This window comes from Dermacentor andersoni, chromosome 4 (genome assembly GCF_023375885.2).
Source record: "Dermacentor andersoni chromosome 4, qqDerAnde1_hic_scaffold, whole genome shotgun sequence".
Taxonomy (NCBI): Eukaryota; Metazoa; Arthropoda; class Arachnida; order Ixodida; family Ixodidae; genus Dermacentor; species Dermacentor andersoni.
Genome location: NC_092817.1, coordinates 15,206,978 through 15,231,260, shown reverse-complemented (window position 1 = coordinate 15,231,260; position 24,283 = coordinate 15,206,978).

Below are 24,283 nucleotides of genomic sequence, written 5' to 3'. Positions count from 1 at the left end.
AGTACTTGATAGTCAGCACTCCTGCGTAGATTACAAACATCCTTCGTCTTCTACCAACACCTACATGGCCTCTCGTTCTGGTAAATAGAGCGGGAATGGTTAATTTTATCAAGTCGTAAATCTTTATATCAGAAAGGCGAAGGCAGGAAAATGTAAGATACGTCATTTACTCAGGACTGACTGCGCCATACTCTACGTATACCCCTGTCTGATCCATGCACACACAGCTTTAAGTAGGTGTGCCCAATTGATGCTAACTAAAGAAAAGTTAATGGAGCTTGAAGGATATAGATAGCTCCACGCATATCAGAGGATGGCATATCAATGGACCGGCTAGAGAAAATCATCTTGATCACTGGATCTATAGCATGCGATTTACTAGGTGAAACGCTGTTGCCCTTTTCCGTAAAAACGAAATAGTGTTCAGAAGGGATAGAACAAAGTGAAGAAAGACACTTTCAATCGAATTATCGGAGGGAAATAGGTTTACTATGTCTAGAGGCTTAAAATCACGAACCTCAGAACGACTCAAAAGGTGAGCAACCTATAATGGCCACAGTAATGAATGAAAATAAAAGCAAAATATTGACACCTAATACTTGTAACATAATAAAGAACATCACTTGAATCAATGTTCAGAAACGCGCAGCTTTATTTCGCCCTGCGTGCGCAACGATGAAGTCTTCGAGACCTTCCCGCGTTTTCTTTATTGACTGTGCGCATAAAAGGCATAAGTCGGACAGTAAAATCAAGGAAAACAAAGGAGTGAGAAAAAATGTATAAGGCACAATATTCATAATACAAAATCTCAGCTGTGTGTGTGCGAAACATTTTCTAGTCGATAACGGCGCTTTACAGCACTCAAGCCCTTCCATCTTTATGAAAGCACATACCTTCTAAGACACTGCATTTACAGACTACTGTGATCAGAACACCATTAGAAACTGGCATTGGGCGCAGCTTTTAGATTATTCTCGTATATGACACCCCCTCGAATAAAAATTTTTAATCGCAACAACTGAAGTATATTGACTCGCTCTATAACGGTGACTAGATCAATGATGATGTGGCACCATAAAGATCAACTTGCGTAGACGCCGAGCGATTCCGTGTCATCAGACTCTGCTTCACCAGCGTTCTCTTTGATTTTTGGCGTTCAAGAAAATAAAGCGGTTTATCGGACATTCGCGTAGGCTAGTTCGCTTTCCTTGCTTTTAGAGCCATGCATTTCAACTATCCGAAACAAATCTCAACGATAGAAATTACAATAGCGCCAACGGGCTAAATTTGCGCCAGTGATAATGTCATGGCCACTGGCAATGTCAATTATAGCGTAATAACCGCCATCCCACACTGTCGAGTTAGCTCTGGCACAAACACAACTTCTTTGAATGAAATAGATACATAAACCAGTGGCATTTGCTCATCAGATCTAACGGCTCTTCCTATGAAGCGCAATAGCATTTTATTGAATATTCAGCGCAATTTGTGGAAAGGATATTTCTAGACACCAAAGGAAAAGACGAAGAGGGCAGCAAATATAGCGGTGAAGTCTGCAAATGCACTTGGATTGACGAAGTGCATCTGTGTCGTACATTTCTCGGTATATAATTCTCGTCACTGGCCCACGTCGCTGTGTGTGTATATATATATATATATATATATATATATATCTGTGCGTGTGTGTGTGTGTGTGTGTGTGTGTGTGTGTGTGTGTGTGTGTGTATGTGTGTGTGTGCGTGTGCCTGTGCGTGCGCGTGCGCGTGCGCGCGTGTGCGTGTGCGTGTGCGTGTGCGCGTGTGCGTGTGCGTGTGTGCGTGTGTGTGTGTGCGTGTGTGTGTGTGTTGCCACGTGGCAGAATTAGTGAAACGTAGGTGTATTTACAAGCATATAGGTTGTCCCAACGTTACTAGACTAGCTTCAGTTGTAAACTCTCCGCCCGCGCGCTTACAGCTGCTGTCGCCACTTCTGTGACAGCCGCCAGATGGCAGCGCCGTTCCATCGAGCTCCACTGAGAAAGTTCTGAGAAAGCATAAAAGTGCCTTCACTGCCTTCTGAGCCGATGATCTGTCGGGACGGTGCTCTAGTAACGTCTGTTCACTCAGAGGACGGTCATCTAATTTCCTCGATGTGTTGGACAAAGATTGTCTGTGCTTGAAATTGAGGACAATGGCACAATAAGTGGTCAATGTTCTCCTCGAATCCGCAAACATCACATGCAGGACTATCAGCCATTCCAATTAGTGCTGAGTAAGCATTCGTGAAGGCAACTTCAAGCCATAACCGACACAGAAGAGACGCTTCACGTCGGTGCAGACCGGCTGGAGGTCGGAGTTGAAGTGTCGGGTTTAGTCTGTGCAGTCTTGTGCGCCTTGTATGTGCGGTATTCCACTCAGCATAGAACAGTTTACACCCTTTGGAGTGCCCCTTCTAATAACGCGCGTGCCGTTCGTTACTGGAAAGTTCCGGGCTCGCAGCGATAAAGAAAGGAAACGCATCAAGGCAGGTGACGATTATTGTTGTGTGGCAGAAGGGGCACGCCAAAGGGCGTAAACTGTTCTTAGAGTGTATAGGAAGTACTCGTTCTCGAAGGTAGGATGATGTTAAAGTGGCTGCCTTCTGAAGCCACGCGCGAAGCTGCAGTCGCGTCACACCCGGCGTCCAAATGCAAATGTCGTCGTCATAGATGGAGAGCCTAACGGTGCATGGCAGGATGTCGGCGAGTATAATGAGTGTTAGACTGAAGAGCGTTGGGCTCTGTACTCCGCCCTGAGGCACCCCACGGTTACTGTAATGCGGGGAGGTTGGGCCATCCTCGGTAAGTATGAAAAAGGATCTCTTATGTAGATAGCTACTTATCCAAAAATAGACTTTGCCACCAAGTCCTACTGCCCCTAAGGTGTTGAAAATCGCTTCGTGCGTTACGTTGCCGTACGCTCCTTTAACATCTAGAAACAAGGCAGGAGATAATCTTTTGCAGGACTTCTGGTACTCGACGTACGTCACCAAGTCGATAACGTTGTCTATGGAAGAACGGCCACGCCTGAAACCGGCTACTGCATCTGGATATACCTGGTAATGTTCGAGGTACCATTATAGCCGTGCTAGAACTATCCTGTCCATTAGTTTTCTGATGCAAATGGCAAGCGCAATTGGTCGGTATGACGCAATGTCTACAGGTGACTTGCCAGGCTTGAGCAGTGGAATTAGGCGATTGGTCTTCCATTCCTGGGGAACCGTACCTGCCTGCCAGGAGCTGTTGAACAAGAGCTGGAGCACTTTCCGAGCCTCTTTGCCAAGATTACATAGGGCACGGTAGGTTATACCGTCGGGTCCTGGTGAAGATGAACCCTTGCACAAGGCCAGTGCAGCTTCGAGTTCCTCCATGGAGAAAGGACAGCCCATGCGGGGGTCGCGTGAAATCGGTGGCTGGTGGAACGTCGATGTTCCAGCGGAACTAGTTTCACCAGCAATCCTCCTGCAGAAAGCTACCGCGACGTCAATCTCGCTGCATTGTTGGTGAAGGGCCAAAGACTTAAAAAGGGTGGCGCTGCTGAGAGGTTCCACGGAGACCACGAACGGTTCTCCATATGTGAGACAAAGGTTTTCGTGGATCCAAAGACTCGCAGAATGACTTCCATCTTTGCGATGCGAGTTTGTCCATGCGACGTTGAATATTCTTTTGAGTTCTTCTGGCCAACCTCAAGTCATGTACAGACTTCGTGCGCCTGTATCTCCGCTCTGCACGGCGACGAATTGCACGAAGCTTCTCTAGCTCAATGTCGTAATTGGTGCGTGTATACGTTCTCGGAAGCGAATGATTGGCAGCCTCCAGGGCACTCTTTATGATGTCGTCTAGGCTAGAGGAGAAGTCATTGCGACAGCCGTCTTCGACAATTGATTTCAACATCGGCCAGTCGACACATTGTGTGGCGCCGGCTAACTTGGAGTCCGTCAACCCTTCAATCCAAAGATAAGTGGGTAGGTGGTCACTTCCCCGCGTTTCAATATCCGGAAACCACCTGACCTTTCTAGTGAAGGAGCGTGAAACAAAGGTGAGGTCCAGGCAGCTACAGTAGGTAGTTCCACGCAGAAAGGTGGGGCTTCCATCATTTAACAAGCACAGTTCTTGTTCAGAGGCAAATGACACTAATCTTCTGCCTGTCGAGTTTATCTTAGAACTTCCCTAGAGTTGGTGGTGGGCATTAAAATCTCCAGTAATCACCAAAGGCTGTAGAGTCGTTGTCGTGATTCGCCGTAACCGCTCGCAGTCCAGCCGACTTGAGGGCGATATGTAGGCTCTAACTAATGTAATAGTGAGCTTGCCTTTTTTCACTGTCCGACATACGTACGGGTTTTCTTGGTCAGGTGACACTTGATGATGGACATACGTAAGATCACTTCGTATGAATACGATGATCTTGCTGCATTCTGCGTGGGTGGCGCACTGGAAACATTCATACCCGGACAGTGTGATGTTATCTGATAGGGGCTCGCAGATGACGATGACTGGGAACTTATTTGTGAACACAAACGGTCGAAAGTCCGTCATACGTGACTTAAGTCCTCTGGCGTTCCACTGAAATATAGACGCGTTCCGGACTTCATCTCGAAACGGCGGCTTCTGGAGAGCCATGATTTCAACCAAGAGCTGCAAGTACCGGATTCAAAGTGTCCAGCACCTGTAGCGCGCTTTGCGCAGATGAAGATCTCATGTTGGTAAGTATAACCCGAATGGCATTCATGAGCGACCGCAGAATGTTGATGACCTGGAGGTCATCAGCCCGTGTAGCTTCAAAAGTTGCCGAAGCCGTCGAAGTCGGTGCGGTGTGAGGTAACTTAGCAGGGAGTTGTGCCCTCGGTAGCTCAGGCCATTCTTCAGCACGGGCGAGCCTCTCCGCTTTGTTTGGTTTCCTTGTATCTGTCTTGGTGGCGCTGTGCGGTGATGCGGCAGTCCTTCTGACGTTAGCTGGCGTGTTTCTGTCTGCAGTTGCGGAATTTCGTGAACGTTTTCGGTGTCGATGCCGACGTCGCCGAACAGCGTCAGCAGCCTCTCGGTGCGTTGAATTGTCCCGCGCCATTTGTTTTAGGATCGCGAATTCCTTCCGCACCAGCGGGCAATCCTTTGATGAGGCTGTGTGAGGACCACTGCAGTTCGGGCACTTTAGAACATGTGTGCTGCAGGCGTCTTCTGAATGGGACTCGGAGCACCGCGGACACACGACTTTGTTCACGCAGACACGCTTTACGTGGCAATCTTGTAACACTTGAAGCACTGGAGGGGCTTCGGTACGAATGGTCGTACTGGATGGCGGACATGTCCTACTTTGACGTGGGAAGGAATGCTGTCTCCTTCAAACAAAATCTTCACACAGCATGTGTTTCCCAGTCTGAAAATCCTTGTAATGAAATTGCCTTCTGTCGTTGGCTTTAGCAGCGTTGGCAAGTCGTCATTAGGGATGGCAACTTCGACGTCATAAATGACTCCCGCAGTACCATCGCCGCCTGTAGGGATCATTGATCGCACCTTTACATTGTAGATCTCAGTTATATTACGTAGGTCTTGTAGGGCGCTGCGATGTAAGACATCAACTGTCAGGACATCTTTCCGCGAGTTTATTCGCTCGTCTTTAATTTCATTTGGTGCGATTCTCTCCAGTAATGAAGAGAGGACCTGCCTGTTGAGGAGCCGCAAATTGGTCGCCGGGTCCACGGGCATAAAGAGCACAGTGTGCGGCCAGCGCAGCGGTGCACTCTTCACGGTAGAAGCACTTGGTGACGAAGATGCTTGCAGTAGTCTTCTTTTCGCTGATCTACTCCTCACGACCTGGAAGTCATCGTCCGACGGGTCGTAGCTGTCCGAACATATCTCAGTGGCCTCGCTGTCTGTATCGCTTGACGCACTTCCACGCTTCCTGGGCATTAGCCGACTTGACGGCTGCACATCAAGAAAGTCCTAGGAGATCTTGGAGAGCTCCCAGAAATGCAGGGAAACAAAGCGAAAAGCGGAGACACAATAACAAGCGTTCTATCAAAGAATCACTTCGTCTTCCTCTTCAAGGATTTTTCAGACGACGTGCACCAGTAATGGGACATTTCAGCAACCTTCAAAAAATAAGTTCTATCAGCGGACTCGTATGAACAACAACCTAAGTTATGATGATAAGAGAAGAAAGTTTAGTCACAGTATTGGGTTGACGGCTCCTCTTTTTGTAGTGGTGAGTTTATATGTTATCTACGAACACGGTTTTCACCACCCTATGTAAACACTGCATTGACCTTAGCATCCACCCGACGAGATCAACTCGATAACAGCATGGTGGAACTGTTTAAATCACGTTCATTGCTATAGCTGAAGCAGTTACTACATTTTTCTAGTATTTAACATCGGATATTGGTTACGCCTCGCCAGAAAGGGTAGTCAGGGCGTTCCCCAAGCAGTTTTTAGACATATACCGAAGTTCGGGTGCTCGCATAACAATCCTAACAATCAGCTTGACAGCGAGACGGTCGTCGGGCCGAGGGTCAATCACAACGGAATAAGTGGGGTTATGGTGGTGGTGGTGTTGGTGGTGGTGTTGGTGGGGGTGGTTGGGGTCTTTTTTTTTTACGTTTCGTGAATACCAGCCCTGAATTTAGCTTCGAGGTCCCCACAACGCGTGCAGATTATCTGCCAAATTTCGCCAAAGGCTTTCAAGGGACTTCGCTGCAATCATTACATTTTTGCTAGCCATTGGCCGACTCGTATCACCCAGGAATCACCGTCCAGAAATCACCGTCCGTGTGCTTACGCTAGTAATGTAGCGACTTGCTCCATATACGGTCCCAATAAGTAGTCTCCAGTGTCACTTCTGAAACAGTATGTTCACTATTTTTCTCTGAGACAGATTGCATAGCCCATAAACGTAAATTCCCATTTTAGAGTTCGTTTACGAAGGTAAACTTAAAACGGATAAATAAAACCCAACGACGTGTTGTTGCGCGAAAGCACAATCACAAAGAAGAAATACGGACACACGTCACAGGCACGTCACAGGCACGTCACAGGCACGTCACAGGCACGTCACTGGCACACACGTCACACGTCAGCCGCGTTTTGCTTGGGGTCAGCACTCAAGAGGCCCTGTGAACAAAAAATGCACGTTAGTTGTGGTAATAAGCAGTTAATTAGGCTTTCAAAAGCCGGCTAACCTCGTTCGCTTCTGACACAACAAAACTTAAAAGTGGGTGCATCAACGACAGCGAATGAGGCAAGAGCTGGGAGGGGCGAAAGGCCGAAGTCGTGCCGTATGTGCACAAGATGAGCCACAAGTGGAAAGAAGAGGTGAATAGGTACGGATCACAAGTTCGTCGTGTTCACCGCTACCAACGGGCTGGCCCAAATGTGTTCCCGCATACTGGACAGCTCTAACATAGGCTGCCAAGTAAAATCCGTCATGCCTTAGTTGCGGTGCGCCGCCGGCGTTGTGTATGAAACCCCCCTGTCCTGTGGAAAGTCATATGTAGGACAAACTATCCGCTACGTCAATGATCGCATGAGGGAACACGCTAATAAGTTGAAGGACTTGATTGCGGATCTTTCAGCGCACTGTAAACCCTGCTCTTGCCAGCCGAGATTTAATGTTGTAAAGATCCTGGGCAGAAGCGAAGGCAAAACTGCACGTGAGCTATTGGAAGCGTTCTACACAAAAGAAAAAAAAAAGTGCTTGTGCCATGACACAGGCAGCTAACCACTACAGGCTGCGCTCGCTCCATCCGCTACTGTTGTTACGTAACCAACTCAAACAAGCTTCTCGGCATTTAGGTTACAACATTGCGCTGAATCTGCTTGGCTTTTGTTGATGCTTTGTCAAACAGCGAATGGAGTGGACAGCAACTCAGCCCACCGTTGCAACGTGTGCGACTCGGTGTGCGAGCTGAAGCCTAGGAATACAAAGACAATTGAGAACTGAAAAAGAATCAACGTTAACCGTTCTCCAGAATTTCTATAGCTGTAGGTATCACTGCCTATTACTCAGTCATCCTTTCGTGCTTTACCTGTTGCAGGACGTATGCAGCTCCGCAGTTTGTCAATGTTGCGTTCATCGACAGGCGTCAATCTTCGAATCCAGTGCGAAACGAACTCCTTCAACTAGAATGTGTCAGGTGTTCTAAGTCAGACTTGCATTGTTTTGTACCACGCGGAGTATACTCTCCTTATATGTTTCAAATCATCTTGCTAGTTCTGATATTCGCCCGTCTACCCGAGCTAGCTGGAGCGCCTGCGTATTGGGAACGGTATATATACTGTATCTCGCTGTCTTTGGAATAGCGTTGTTAGTAGAGCGTGTAACCGTGTGTCTGTGTGTCTTCTTTGGGATTGTGCCTTTTCAATACAACATGTAGTCAAGCAAGCACCAACTAGCCCAACAAATACTCCTTCAGAATCAAAGCTCACCACTCCGTACCTGGTATATCCGAGCGTTCCAAAGCTTGACGTTGATAGCTTGCCTCCAGATGTGGCTGATATGTTACTGTTTAAAAAGGAAACAGCCGGCGGAAGAATGGAAAGAAAAGAATATTAAAAAAATAACACGCTAAGCGGAGCGAGGGGCGCTGACTCCACGTTCTGTGACTTCAACGCAAACAGCGACGCGCACGCTTCGCTTTTCAAACGTTACTGCCACATCCACAAGCAAAATATTAAGAAAACCTTGTAGTTTATCCCCGTCGTAAGAATAAGAGGGGCTCTAGTCCTTATTGCTCTGTGAAAACGCACAACTTTTACAATCCCGACCTTGCGGTTACATTCATGTGCTTAAGCTTCACGCGGTATACATAGTTTTCAAACTACAACTTCAGCGGCTGTATTTTGTGTGGCTTCATCTTAAAACGTGTTCTCCCTCGCACGAGCCCGACTTTCTGCCCGGGCTTTCAGGTTCCGTTGCCCATGCGGAAGGAAACAGGATGTATTTCGTTTCGCACTGCACTTTCCTGCTCATTGCTTTCAGTATGATTGATAGTAACTGCAAGGCCGGTCCAAATAGGTTGCGAAGATTCGGGCAAAAAGTGGTTCAGAATTAATTGTAATCGACGCCAGCAAGTGTGATTATCGGAGCTAGACTATGTGAGCAAGGAAGAAATGACGTGAAAGAAAAAGCTTCTTTTTTTATTTAAGCGCGAGACAATTTTATTCGTTCAACAAGAATAAAATTCCTAATCAACTTTATATACGCGTGGCGAGGAAAGAAAAGGCAACTCTATTTTACTCTTTCATTAACAATAAATAGACCCGCCATGGTTGCTCAGTGGCTATGGTGTTGGGCTGCTGAGCACGAGGTCGCGGGCTCGCGGGAGCGGCCGCATTCCGATGGGGGCGAAATGCGAAGACACCCGTGTGCTTAGATTTAGGTGCACGTTAAAGAACCCCAGGTGGTCGAAATTTCCGGAGTCCTCCACTACGGCGTGCCTCATAATCAGAAAGTGGTTTTGGCACGTAAAACCCCATAATTAAATTAAATTAACAATAAACACCTCTTTTTCAGCGTTCACTAAAAAAGGGGGCGTTGAGGCCGCTATCACTTGCAATGCAATGCAGCTCTTGAAGTGTGCCGAAACGCGCGCTCGTGAAATTCACCTATAAATACGCCCCTTCACACGCGATGTTGATTTTCTTATCAAGCATCGTCTGAACCCTGGTTGCACGGATGGTTTCATCGTTTCTTAACGTCTTCAGTCAAAAGTAGTGAGTTACGACCACCAGGTAATGGTTTACGTTGGCTGTTTTCGTACGGTTGCGCTTGTCGACGGGCTTGGCGTCTGACAATGCAACCAGCGCGCTACACCCAAAGCTTTCGTCAGCCTGCAAAGAAAATATATTCGTGCAGGCGTGTGATTTCGACATCCGTACGGTTGCTCTTTTGCGGCAGTGCTTTCCGCACTGAAAGCTGGAAACGCCCATCGAGTCAAATTGTGGGGCATTTGAAAATGCATCTGTTGTCGCAGGCCGCAAAAACAAATTTCGCGCCCTTGGGAACAAACATGACGTCACTTCTGTTTTTAACGGTTATGGCGTCACATAATTTTTTCTTCCACCGGAAGTGTTATCTCGTCACGCATGTGAAACTAAGCCCCATGAACCGCCAATGAACCGTCATGTGTTGAAGGTACAGGCTTCTATGGAAGCGTGGATACTAGGTACATTTACCTTGGAAGCTGAGTTTCAGTGCGCAGCTGCGCTGTATCATTCGCAATGTCCGGTGCTGCGACCATACTGTATACAGTCAGGGAGAATGCTGTCCCTGCGCTTTTTTTCTGCCTTGATTAGTGGCCTCTTTAACGGTAAAAAAAAAAAATTCTGAGCTCTCACGTGCTAAAGCCATGATTTGATTATGAGCACGGCGGAGTGGGGGACTCTGGATTATTGTGACCACTTTGGATCCTTTAGCGAACACTCAACGTGCGGGCGTTCCTGCATTTTGTCCGCATCAAATTGCGGCCGCTGCAGTCGGGAATCCAGCCCGCGACCTCGTGCTTAGCAGCGCAACGCCACACGGTGCTGCGCCGTACGCTAACACGGCAACGTCATAAAGCCATGCACTAACCCGAGAGCATATACAATTGCCAAGGTCAATACAATTTCCCTGTGCTTGTTATAGGTGTTGTGATTTTCAGCGTGGTCTTGTCGCAGTGCGGAGACCACCGACAGCACAGCATCAATACTGTGTTCTACTTAGCAGCTAGTGACGTTGTTTTTAGAGCTTTAAGCACATTGGCTATTCGTTTCCAGTCTATAAGGTGGCCAGGAAGCCTGAAGTATATTTTCCGTTTTTCTCGTTTGATAATAACGTTCCTTTATTGGTTACTTTTTGATTGGCTTATAAGCACTTTGCAGTGAAGCTGCACACAGCCTAGTGAACGATGGAAGCAAAACTGAAGGGACGGAATGCACATTCACATGTACAGACCCAAAAATGTCCAAGCGCGCATGCTTTCAGTGCCTTGGCATATTTCCTGTCGAGAACAGCAGGGCGAAAATTCCCGCGCTTGAGCTTCGTAAAATTTTCAGTCTAACACTTAGAGGAGCAGTGAAGCAAAAGTGCTTCACTTGTCGTTTCTGATGTCGTCCCATTTTCCTAGCATCCCAAGAGGACGGCGCTGGGAGATAAAAGCGTAGGAGCGTCCTCTGGCAATAAAAATGAAGCAACCGGTCGAGTGAAAACAGTCTATTACACCTAAACTCGAAATCCGTCCCATAAATTCAGGACAACTTCCTGTGCTGATTTCAAATAGCATTCGACAGGGCATATATATATCTACAGGTTTGAGTGAGCCATTCCGTTGCTCGTACTCCCGCACCGGACGCAGTTATCTTATTTAATTTTTTTTTCCTCACGCGCACAGCGTACGCTGAAGACCTCGCATTTGCTGTGCGCATGTGTTGCTCTATGTAGTTTACGCAGGTGGCTCTGCCACTCACGTGATATAAAGCGGTGAGCTCGGGGACTGTCCCATGCGCGCTTGCAGGCTGCAGCGAACCGTGTCGCTCCCTAGTGTTGCATGCTGCACTGTGGAGCCTTCAGTACACAGCTTGGAGAGACAGCCTTGTTCTATATCGGACGAACATGAAAGAGTTCGACCAAGGCTTCTTAATTTTGAAACCGATGCATGTGTCGCTGCCCTTACCTATAAAAACAGCGCAAAGCCCAGAATTTCTTTATCGTCCGACTTTATGTCACTGTAATTCCTTCAAGACCCCGCTTGGGGTTATTACGTACATTTAGGGTTATTGCGTACATGAAGGCCAATTCTCTTATACATATACGACATACGCAGCAAAAAACATGCCGAATTCTTTCCGCGTCGCCGCAACCGCCACATGATGCGGTATCGGTCATCCGTATGCGGAACGCGTAGGCATTGGTAAAAGCGATGCCCAGAGAGAGAGAGAGAGAGAGAGAGAGAACATTTATTTGGACCATCAAAGTCGTTGCTCTTGAGGGCGAGTGGGTGGTGTCCTCATTTCAGGACTCCGCTGGCCATGGCTGCTCGACGTACTTGCTGGACGAGAGCTTCTTGTCCCGCCAGGGTATCGCCTGTCACCTGTACATCCGACCGCTCAAATGACCTACTAGGCGTCTTTAAGTGTTGAGGTTTGCCCCCGCACCCTCACGAGATGTGAAAGTGTGTAGGGCGTGTGTCGCCGCATCAGGGGCAGATGCCGCGATATGTTTGTGGGTAAATTTTGCTGTATCTGTGTAGGTTTGGGAATGTGTTAGTCTGAATAAGTCTGAGAGCTACTGCCTCTTCAGTGCTGAGCTTTCTGTGAGGGGGAGGATAAATCCCGCGGTTGAGTCGCTGGATCTCGAGTCGGTCGCAGTAATTGGATCACAGGGGCACGAAGGTAAATGGTGAGGATTGATGACACGATTGGTTGTGCCCCGCTCGGTTGATTAGCGCTCGAGGTAGGGTGTTCGCCCTTTCGTTCCCCTCCAGTCTCGCATGGCCCGGCGTCCACGTGATTTGATGGCATTCTTGCAGCCTCGGGCCTAGAATCTGAGCCGCCAGCAGCGGTGCCCAACCGTAGCCTATAACAGCTGAACTTGGGCGAGTTTATCAGAATGCATACTTGACTTGAAGTGAAAATAAACACTGGGACAGATGAAAGACAGCACGAGCGCTAGTCTTGTTTGGCCTTCCTTTAATCTGTTTCAGTGTTTTCTTGCGCTTCAAGTCAAGTATGCAACACTAGCCTACACAAAAGGGGCGCGTCTCTTCGGGGAACTCTTGGTGGCAGTCGAAGGCTTAAGGTTCGTTTCAAGGTGTATATGGGAATCAAGCATAACTGTGACATATAGTGCATGGCTTTCAGTGCTACAGCAGGTATAAAGCTTAAAATTGCCCCCACGAGCACATCCCAATCTATAGTACGCAAAATGCAGCGCCTACAGGAGTGAGTGGTGGGCTGGTAATAGCAGAAAAAGAAAGAGAAACGTGTAACAAAACTCCGCCGTTCATATGGTTTAGTGCGTCTTTAACATAGTGCCGTACATACCGAACTTTTCTAATGTCAACCGTTCAACTTCAAACAGAAGTGAGCAACATCTCGAGACTTTATTCAGAGAGCACCTAAGCCACAAAGATGGGAACCTAGAAAATGTACTGCAAGAAAACAGTTTAGGAAAACCGCTTTCATCTTTATCATCAAGTTTATCGAACCAATCTTTCGGCGCATTGAACCTGATGAGTCTGACGCTTGAGTCTGATGGCCTTGTCACTTCCTCTTACAGGAGCGGAAAGAAACGCAAAAGGCAGAGTGCAAAATTACCAAAGATGAATGCAAGCTTCATGAACATGCTCGCAGTACTAGAGGCAGCACGACATACCCCACAACATTGCTTAATTTATACACTAATGGATGAACACACTAACCGACTGTATGATGATTTAGGCTACTAACTCGGAACCTGAATGCTTAATGAAGTGGGTTATTGAAATCAGGGCGCGCATTCCCTGATTACTTTCACGGGGGAATGTTTATTGTCATTCTTTCTAACAGCATTGACCGAGAAATTTGTAATATCATTTTATCCATCGACTATAAGCACTCTGCGTAATTATTCTTCAGATAATGAAGAGCACGAACACCCACGCACACGTTGAGGATCCAAATTAAGCATCGAAGTACGAAGTGCAGTTTCTGAGTGTCGTCCGCCGCCACGATGAGGCCGTTCCCGACATCCAGGGAAATGGTGTTGTCTTCTTCGGGCAGCAACATTTGCAGCAGCGTAGCCCCGTACAAAAATATTTCTGTTAGCCCCAGGGTTTCCCTGAGACATCCTCGCTTTCTAACAAACAAGAAAATGCAATCATTATTCCCGCTACACCTCGTGTCCCTCTTGCACAATCATATCTAAAAGCTGCATTCGCAGAAAAAAAAAAATAGAGTAAAATTAAACGAAGGCGTCACAAGCCCATGCAAATCGAGGAATAGGGGACGAAAAATTTAATGCGTAAGAAGTGACATAACACTGCACAATTCGTGTCGTTAAAACAATGCTACTATTGAAACGTATTAGAATTGACATAGAAATTCGCCATGTTTATCAGCATCAGAAAAGATTAACCCGTTATTTCTATTGTTTGTTTATTTGTGTAACTGTCTTTACTTATTTTGCATTCACCTTCTTCACGTTTTGCTCATTGTCTTTACTTATAACATTTGTGATCGGTTGTGAATGATTATTTTCAGTTTCTTATTTATTTATATTTTCAAATATAAATAAATTTAAGCCATATTCAGGGCTATTCCAGGAGTGGAGTACAACAATACGCAAAGAAAAGGCAGTTGAGCATAATAGATAAAAAAATGAACAGCAACCTTATCACACTATATAGTGCTTCTACAAAATCAGACAGCGCCAATTCACGAACAGCACCGGGTAACTCATTCCAACAGTCGACAACTCTCGGGAAATAACTGTGTTTGAAAGGTTGAGGGTGTGATAACATCTAGTTGGAAGAGCACTGGCATAAGAAACGTAATCATCAGCGGATAGTCGACAACATCAGTGAATAAGTGAATGTAATAGTTTCACGGAATCTATATGCCGCCTTGTGCATAGAATAGATAAATTCAAAGAATTCATTGCAGATGAGGGCGAAAAATCACGATCGTAGCGATGACGAATGAAACGAACAGCCTTCCTTTGCACCGATTCAACTTTGTTAATGTTGCAAACTTTATACGGGTTCCAGACGGATGAAGTGTACTCTAATACAGGGCGAATGAGTGCTTTATACATTAGTAATTTAGTGTGTTTTGACGATTTAGATAATGTTCGTCTCATGTAATCTAATTTTCTAAGGGCTATAGATTTAATGGGATCAATATGCTGGGACCATTGCATGTTGTGCGTGAAGATAACTCCAAGGTCTCTGTGCACTTGTGCATGGGGAATTATTGTGTTGTTGAAAGCGTTACAGTTCAGTTCGGTTCAGTTGTAAATGACCTTACTTTTTTTTCTAGCTTGAAAGCTTGTTTGTGTTGTTGTGCTTGCAGTTATAGTTTTAAACTTATCAAATGCGTTTCTGTATAAAAGGCTCACCTGCAGCCATCAGCTATAGAAACTCCTTATGGACATTTTTACATGTAACAACATCAATACGAATAAAAAAAATAAAGCAGACAGGAAACACGCTTGTTCGACCAACTGTAGGCCACCTTTCCTCTTTAAATTACGGCAGCAACCTAGAAGTCCGACGCGAAAGTCGGCTATCTCAACTTACTTACCACGAATAGTCAACATGTATTCAGTATATGCTGGTTTAATAAAGAACTTGTGCAAAATTGAACCCAGAATAAACGCATGAACAATAGCAGACCATGGTGTTTCGGGGTGGACGTCACTGCGCAAGTTCCAGGGATCTGTTTGTTGTAATCAATGATTAACACAATTCGAAACAAAAATAGCCACTTACATCACCGTAGTAATGTGCTAGCCAAAGTACATAAATCAGCGTCGGAATAATATAGGCATATCTTTAGCACCATTCTATTGCTTCCTCATTATTTACTCAATTTTGGAATATTTGAAATAGAATAATTGCAGTGTCATGGCCCAGCCCAGCGCGTTCTTTGTTCTCTCAAGAGAGAGACATGAAGGCGACACGCAGCGTTGGGTGGCCAAGGCCACTGTTACAATTCTAAGGGGCAATACACTTTTACAAATGGCCTTCAGCACTGACCTGTGTTAACTCTGATCCTGTGCTGTCATAAAGACAGGATATATCACGTTATGGCTTGCTCATTCAAAATATGCATGTATATCACGCTAGAGCAGCCATTCATTCTTTTGCGCTAGGACATTTCGCAGGAAAGCACGCTCTGGTGAATAAGCTGAAAGAACTTGTTCATTCCAAGTGCATAAAGGTTCAGTGCAGGGTTTGCCTGCACTAAAACCGACGAGGCTCCGGCACCTCGCAGCAGCGGAGCTTTCGCCGCATAATCCGGGCGATTACACTGCGTGGACGCAGGGACCACATTATCGATCTCTCTTGGACTTCATGAGATCCGCAAATCTTTTTTCATTCATTTAATCATCCTTATTCACCTCCATCCCATACGCTTGTATGCCCTGAGGCATTTCCACTAACATTAAAAAATATGGCTAATAGTAAAATTGCAATGGGGATCATTACTACCGATATTAGTTACTACATGTCAATGTGTAAAGTAGGAGCCTTTGCACTTCCCTCAGAAAGCAACGAACAAAAAAAATGTCGACCGTATTAAACTAATACTTGAAGTTTACCTTGTAAGAAGCATGCGCTACAAGAGAAAGTATTCAGGAAAACTAAACAGATGTGGTTACTGTTTCCTTCCGCTACTACCCTTATTGTTGCCGAAAAAGATCATGACAGGCTTACCGAAAATGAAAGCAACAAACGCCTGAGCCATCTGCTCCATTTCTGTGCCATCAAAGTTCAGGAACCGGGTAAGGTCGTACAGGAATTGTTTGCACCAGTGGGCTGGGTCGTTGTGGACAGCCTCTATGTCTGTTAGAACAATGTTGCCGGCGGGAATGTGGTAATCACTGATCACAGTGTCGCATCCGGCTCTATATAGGTGAAAGGTAGACTACAATTTCGTTTCGAATCCCGAACTCGCTCTTCACAGCAGAAATTTATAGCAACTAAGTCCCAACGGCGAGTAGTAAATTCACGGCTCCAACAAATGCCTGTATATGTGTCTTCGCTGTCAAGCAAGTCAGGGGCATAATTCCTACATGGCGTTCTTTCCGAGAGTATTAAGTGTGCCAACAGTAGAGTGGCACTGACGCTACGGTTTTTAAGAACAGACCTGCACAAGTGGATGCAACTGGAACTGGTGTTCGTTGGGCTACACGTGTTTAATTGCGGTGATAGCCTACGGTGACAGCGACCAGCGGTGATCGTGTGTCGGCACTCCAGCCTCGAGCCTCGAGCACAGACGCCTGCCTCGAGCGGCCAGTCGCGCGGCAATTTTGCGTGTGTTCGCAGGCTTCTTTCACACACATAAAAACAGTTTTATGTAGCCCGTATTCAGCAACAGAAAGCTGTACGAGAGTTTTACATGTTGCTCTACAAATTTCTCTTTAACACTTTTCATCTAATTATAACAACTGACTAATTATGCAATTAGGTGGAATGCCAGAAATAAACTGAGTACCTCTTAGTGACGGCAAAAAAAATTGCGTTGGTTCGGTCCAGTTACGTGGCATTTTCGTATTTTTTAAAAGTTTGGCTCAAGTTACGTGAAACGCCCTGTAAGTACACGAGTGTTTCTACATTTCGCCCCCATCGAAATGCGGCCGCTGCGGCCGGTATCGAACCCGCCACCATGAGTAAAGTAGCGCCATGCCATAGCCGCTAAGCAACTTTGGCGGGATTTTTCTGTTTTTGTTTTTACAGTAACTAGCCTCTTCAAGAGCAAACACCATTCCACGTGAAGAAAAATAAGAACTCGTTCACCTCTATTGCTGCCCACAGAGAATACATCCACACACTCACGAAAAAAACATTATCAAGCCACGTGCCGAAGTTGCTTGAGACTGACGACGTCCTAGAGTAAAACGAAGAATGTTGGTGTTACTATTGACTTTGATTTTTCCACACAGCAATAAGTGCATTAAGAACGTTGCAGCTAGTACAAAAAGAATAAATAAATTTGGACAGAAACCATCCTTGATTACAATCTGTCATGCGAAGCATTTATGAAAGGTACAGACGACGCAAATGGGTGCAAACAGTGGGGACGATGGTGTGACGACGTGACCTCGACGGCGTGACGACAACACGATGCCGATGGGACGACGACTGCCCGACGATGACGGCGTGTCGGCGGTGGCATCAGGGGAGTGACGAAGGTGGAATCACGACGACTGCCTGACCTGCGTGACGACAATGGCTTGACGACAGTGCACTCGCTACGACAAAGTGGCGGCGACGGAACAACCGCGGCGGCATGACGGCGACACTGCGATGGTCACGGGATGTCGACAATGGCATGACGACGACGGCTCGAAGACGACGTGATGGCGACAATATGACAACGCAGTGACAGCAACGGAGTAAAAACGGCGGAAAGATGACGATGCCATAACAGCAAAATTAGCGATCAAAATGACACAAAGGCAATGAAATGACAACGACAGCATGTTGGTGTCGGAGCACACGTCAGTGCTCACGTGCATCACCCGCCGCCACGCGCCACCCTAATTTGCCCTATAACCGGTGTTCGTTTGCACTGTGCCCAATACCGGCCAATCAGGCCGTCTTATTTTGCGCTAGATCCTGTGCCTGGTTGCAGTATCTCCGATACTGCACAATCGGGTCGCCCTAATTCGCACTATATCCGGTGTTTGCACTATGTCCGGTGGTTTCTCAAGCTATACGTTATCTCCGAGATCGGCCCGTATTTCTCTGAGACAGAAGTGGCGCTTCCTTGCGCTTGATTTTGCTCTATCCTTGGCTCCGACTAGGTAAAAAATATCTCGCAGTTAAAAGAAATATTGGGGCAAGAAAGGCTTAGCAGGAATTTGAAATATTTTAACCCCACTTCACAGAAAGTTGAACAGAAGAGCTACTCAAGAGTCTTGCAAACTTCTTTGGCAAGTGTTCCTGCCTTCAAATAGTGAAACAGAGGCAGCAGTACCATGACAAAGTGCTCGTCTAGGAACAGTTGAGCAGCGCCAGAAGGAGCCAAGTATAGTTTTATTTTGCTTGTGACGGAAAGCTGAGAAAGTTCCGCGGCCCTTATGTCGCTACTACCGCTATGCATTGTTTATTTCTCCTCCACCGACGAAAGTCGACGTCTGGCACTGATTAAGTGAGCTTTAGTCATGACTGCTCGATCAAAGAACACGAGATGGAGTGGCCGCGTATCAACCTCAGTGCAGTGGCGATGGCACTGGCTTTTATGCTGCTCACACCAAAGTGGTGGTAAGTAAGTGCTGCGCGTTGAGACGACCTTTGAGAAGAGAGTACGTACTCTTGCCGTTCGGTCTTGTGTTGGGGCCTCCTTGTCATTTGTTGTCATTGGCCCATAGGTGGGGAAAAGCGATGGCGTGTTCGAACACAATAAAAGGCAATAACTAAAAAGCTTTCGTGGCGATGCCATGAGGCGGCTGAGTGTTATCGGAAGCAAACTTTTATGTGAACGTCGTTCAGCATCTACTTGGCAGTTCGCACGCTTGCAGCCTCTGCTTGCTCTTTTTTTTATTATTATTCATTTTGGCTGAAACTGCAGGCATTGTCGGCGTTTCGTACGGGATAACGCTTCGAGTCAACAGATGCTCAGCGCCCTGCACTTGGCTGTGAATGCTCTGCACGGCGTGATAACGCAGATAACGCAGGAGCCAGACTTCTCGGTCTGACTACTGCGTGCCTTCAGAAAGCTTGAAGAAGCTAGCACTCTTATTTCTTTTCTTTTTTAAGTGAAGTTTCTATCCTATACCTCGCTGGGGTTAGGTGCTGGTCGGTTGGTCGCTGAGTCTCTCGCCTCCTTGGTTGAGAGAGAAGTCTCAAGGCTGTCAATATAAACCAGAATTTGCAGCGCCTTTAGGGGGCCGCCATCTTTTGCTTGGGATTGCGGGAGCTGGCATAAAGAAAGAAATAACAAAAATGACAACACTCAGTCTGTTCTTATCGCAGGCTTGCCGTCAGTGTCAATTCGCCACGGCTTTGCCGTCAGCTGCCGCGTCGTCAAATTCGCAGCCCAGCACAGGCTGCGCCTACAGCTAGCGACGGGGGTGGAGATTAGGCAAGCTTGGTCTAAACGGTATTACGAGACTAAAATATTCTGATCTACGGAAGTGTAATTTTGGGCCAAAGCAGCGGCATGTTAACACAAGCTGCCGTTCAATAAAAGATTGCGGCAGAACCCATCTCACGATGAATGTCGACGGTAATGCGTTAACATTGAATCAATATAGAGGCACAACGTATTTCCACCGTCAGAACGAGGTATGTATAAGGCGTGCACTGCAGCGGGACTGCTCTTTCACGCTTCCCAAAAGAACACTCGGCACCATCTAGCGCCGCCACCACGATGCGTGTGCATGGCCTCCGAAATCCATAATGCCCGAGAAATGCGTCGTGTTGCAACCGGGTTCCTCCAGGAGGAGGAAGTAAGCTTTATTGAGGACGAGGGAAGGTGGAGGTTCGAGCCGAGATCAGGCGGCCTATGGATGTACAAGATATGTCCACTATGCGCTTCTTTCTGGACACGACCCGCCGCGGTTGCTTAGTAGCTATGGTGTTTTGCTGCTAAACACGTGGTAGCGGGATTGAATCCCGGCCACGGCGGCCGCATTTCGATGGTGGTGAAATGCGAAAACACCCGTGGGGTACTTAGATTTAGGTGCACGTTAAAGAACCCAAAGTGATCCGAATTTCCGGAGTCCCCCACTACGGCGTGCCTCATAACCAGATCGAGGTTTTAGCACGTAAAGCCCCATAATTTTTTTTTTTTTTTTTGTTCTGGACAAGCTGCACCACCGACCGCGAAGTCCGTGCGTGACTTCCGAGAAGACGAGCGTGGAGTGCCGGTGCCTGCGAACGCTGACAGTTGCTTCCTCGCTTTTCGCACACTCAGTGGCACACGTTCAGCAACCCAAGCTGGCGACACGTACACTGAAGAGTGTACTTGTATACCTACTGCGTTCATGAAGCTCGCTAAAACGTTGGCCTGAAAGGCGCTCATTGAAAAGCGGCACATACTCAGTGCATCTGTGGCGAAGGTTTTACAAACTGATGCGAGTGTGTCAAGTCAAGCCGATTTACAGCGATCGCTATAACGGAAGTTCCAAAAGCTAGCATATCAGTTAGATGTTTATGCAGATTTTTCCGTGAGATAGAGAATAAGTATTAATTTGAGGACTTCACTTTCAGAAAGCGCACCCGGAGGTAGGTGAACTTCAAGCATGAATCTTTGCAAATATGGACGTGAAGCAAAATTTTCTGAAATTAATAAATTTGGCAAAAAGTTACCGAGATTAACTTGCAAGAACACCCGAAGTAATGGGTGAGAAAGTCTCGAAAAAATAAACGATATACTAATCGTCTAACACAAAGATGAATCAGGCTTGCCTGTACTAACTGGCCTATTTCTCTACACTCCAAAACATTCTTCTACAATGTGCATAGTGAAACGCTACCTGTTAAAGCCTGGAAGTGCATTTTGTATCTTCGATTAACTTTCTTCTCTGTAATGTACAGAAAACTACAGACCACTGCTTTATTGACAGCAAGAACACCATCTTGTATTGGAACTTTATCCCAGTACTTTTAAAAAATGCTCTTGATGTAAATCCTCTTATGATATCATATCTTATGATACGTAAATGTGAAGATGCTCCTTTTGACATACTGCTACCTATGACGTTGCACAGTTTATGAAAAACTCGCATGTTATATCGGTATGCTGAACCAGTTGTGCCTTCACCGTCACATTTCATTCAGATGATTTCACAACTGAAAGGTTTTTATGATCAAAGAAACTTCCAACCAGACTGGTATCCATTGTTGATGCAGTGTGTCCTTTTGTGCCCCGTTTAGAGAACTGTTAACTGTAGTAACTGTACTGTGAAGTGTCTGTGTGATGTATGTAGACATGCCTATGACTGTTTTGGCCACTATGTAAATACCTTGTGCAAGTACGTGTTATATTTGTAGTATGTACCATGAAAGAAAAATAAGTAGACAGACAGACAGACAGACAGACAGACAGACAGACAGACAGACAGACAGACAGACAGACAGACAGACAGACAGGCAGACAGGCAGGCAGGCAGGCAGGCAGGCAGGCAGGCAGGCAGGCAGGCAGGCAGGCAGGCAGGCAGGCAGGCAGGCAGGCAGGCAGGCAGGCAGGCAGGCAGGCAGGCAGGCAGGCAGGCAGGCAGGCAGGCAGGCAGGCAGGCAGGCAGGCAGGCAGGCAGGCAGGCAGGCAGGCAGGCAGGCAGGCAGGCAGGCAGGCAGGCAGGCAGGCAGGCAGGCAGGCAGGCAGGCAGGCAGGCAGGCAGGCAGGCAGGCAGGCAGGCAGGCAGGCAGGCAGGCAGGCAGGCAGGCAGGCAGGCAGGCAGGCAGGCAGGCAGGCAGGCAGGCAGGCAGGCAGGCAGGCAGGCAGGCAGGCAGGCAGGCAGGCAGGCAGGCAGGCAGGCAGGCAGGCAGGCAGGCAGGCAGGCAGGCAGGCAGGCAGGCAGGCAGGCAGGCAGGCAGGCAGGCAGGCAGGCAGGCAGGCAGGCAGGCAGGCAGGCAGGCAGGCAGGCAGGCAGGCAGGCAGGCAGGCAGGCAGGCAGGCAGGCAGGCAGGCAGGCAGGCAGGCAGGCAGGCAGGCAGGCAGGCAGGCAGGCAGGCAGGCAGGCAGGCAGGCAGGCAGGCAGGCAGGCAGGCAGGCAGGCAGGCAGGCAGGCAGGCAGGCAGGCAGGCAGGCAGGCAGGCAGGCAGGCAGGCAGGCAGGCAGGCAGGCAGGCAGGCAGGCAGGCAGGCAGGCAGGCAGGCAGGCAGGCAGGCAGGCAGGCAGGCAGGCAGGCAGGCAGGCAGGCAGGCAGGCAGGCAGGCAGGCAGGCAGGCAGGCAGGCAGGCAGGCAGGCAGGCAGGCAGGCAGGCAGGCAGGCAGGCAGGCAGGCAGGCAGGCAGGCAGGCAGGCAGGCAGGCAGGCAGGCAGGCAGGCAGGCAGGCAGGCAGGCAGGCAGGCAGGCAGGCAGGCAGGCAGGCAGGCAGGCAGGCAGGCAGGCAGGCAGGCAGGCAGGCAGGCAGGCAGGCAGGCAGGCAGGCAGGCAGGCAGGCAGGCAGGCAGGCAGGCAGGCAGGCAGGCAGGCAGGCAGGCAGGCAGGCAGGCAGGCAGGCAGGCAGGCAGGCAGGCAGGCAGGCAGGCAGGCAGGCAGGCAGGCAGGCAGGCAGGCAGGCAGGCAGGCAGGCAGGCAGGCAGGCAGGCAGGCAGGCAGGCAGGCAGGCAGGCAGGCAGGCAGGCAGGCAGGCAGGCAGGCAGGCAGGCAGGCAGGCAGGCAGGCAGGCAGGCAGGCAGGCAGGCAGGCAGGCAGGCAGGCAGGCAGGCAGGCAGGCAGGCAGGCAGGCAGGCAGGCAGGCAGGCAGGCAGGCAGGCAGGCAGGCAGGCAGGCAGGCAGGCAGGCAGGCAGGCAGGCAGGCAGGCAGGCAGGCAGGCAGGCAGGCAGGCAGGCAGGCAGGCAGGCAGGCAGGCAGGCAGGCAGGCAGGCAGGCAGGCAGGCAGGCAGGCAGGCAGGCAGGCAGGCAGGCAGGCAGGCAGGCAGGCAGGCAGGCAGGCAGGCAGGCAGGCAGGCAGGCAGGCAGGCAGGCAGGCAGGCAGGCAGGCAGGCAGGCAGGCAGGCAGGCAGGCAGGCAGGCAGGCAGGCAGGCAGGCAGGCAGGCAGGCAGGCAGGCAGGCAGGCAGGCAGGCAGGCAGGCAGGCAGGCAGGCAGGCAGGCAGGCAGGCAGGCAGGCAGGCAGGCAGGCAGGCAGGCAGGCAGGCAGGCAGGCAGGCAGGCAGGCAGGCAGGCAGGCAGGCAGGCAGGCAGGCAGGCAGGCAGGCAGGCAGGCAGGCAGGCAGGCAGGCAGGCAGGCAGGCAGGCAGGCAGGCAGGCAGGCAGGCAGGCAGGCAGGCAGGCAGGCAGGCAGGCAGGCAGGCAGGCAGGCAGGCAGGCAGGCAGGCAGGCAGGCAGGCAGGCAGGCAGGCAGGCAGGCAGGCAGGCAGGCAGGCAGGCAGGCAGGCAGGCAGGCAGGCAGGCAGGCAGGCAGGCAGGCAGGCAGGCAGGCAGGCAGGCAGGCAGGCAGGCAGGCAGGCAGGCAGGCAGGCAGGCAGGCAGGCAGGCAGGCAGGCAGGCAGGCAGGCAGGCAGGCAGGCAGGCAGGCAGGCAGGCAGGCAGGCAGGCAGGCAGGCAGGCAGGCAGGCAGGCAGGCAGGCAGGCAGGCAGGCAGGCAGGCAGGCAGGCAGGCAGGCAGGCAGGCAGGCAGGCAGGCAGGCAGGCAGGCAGGCAGGCAGGCAGGCAGGCAGGCAGGCAGGCAGGCAGGCAGGCAGGCAGGCAGGCAGGCAGGCAGGCAGGCAGGCAGGCAGGCAGGCAGGCAGGCAGGCAGGCAGGCAGGCAGGCAGGCAGGCAGGCAGGCAGGCAGGCAGGCAGGCAGGCAGGCAGGCAGGCAGGCAGGCAGGCAGGCAGGCAGGCAGGCAGGCAGGCAGGCAGGCAGGCAGGCAGGCAGGCAGGCAGGCAGGCAGGCAGGCAGGCAGGCAGGCAGGCAGGCAGGCAGGCAGGCA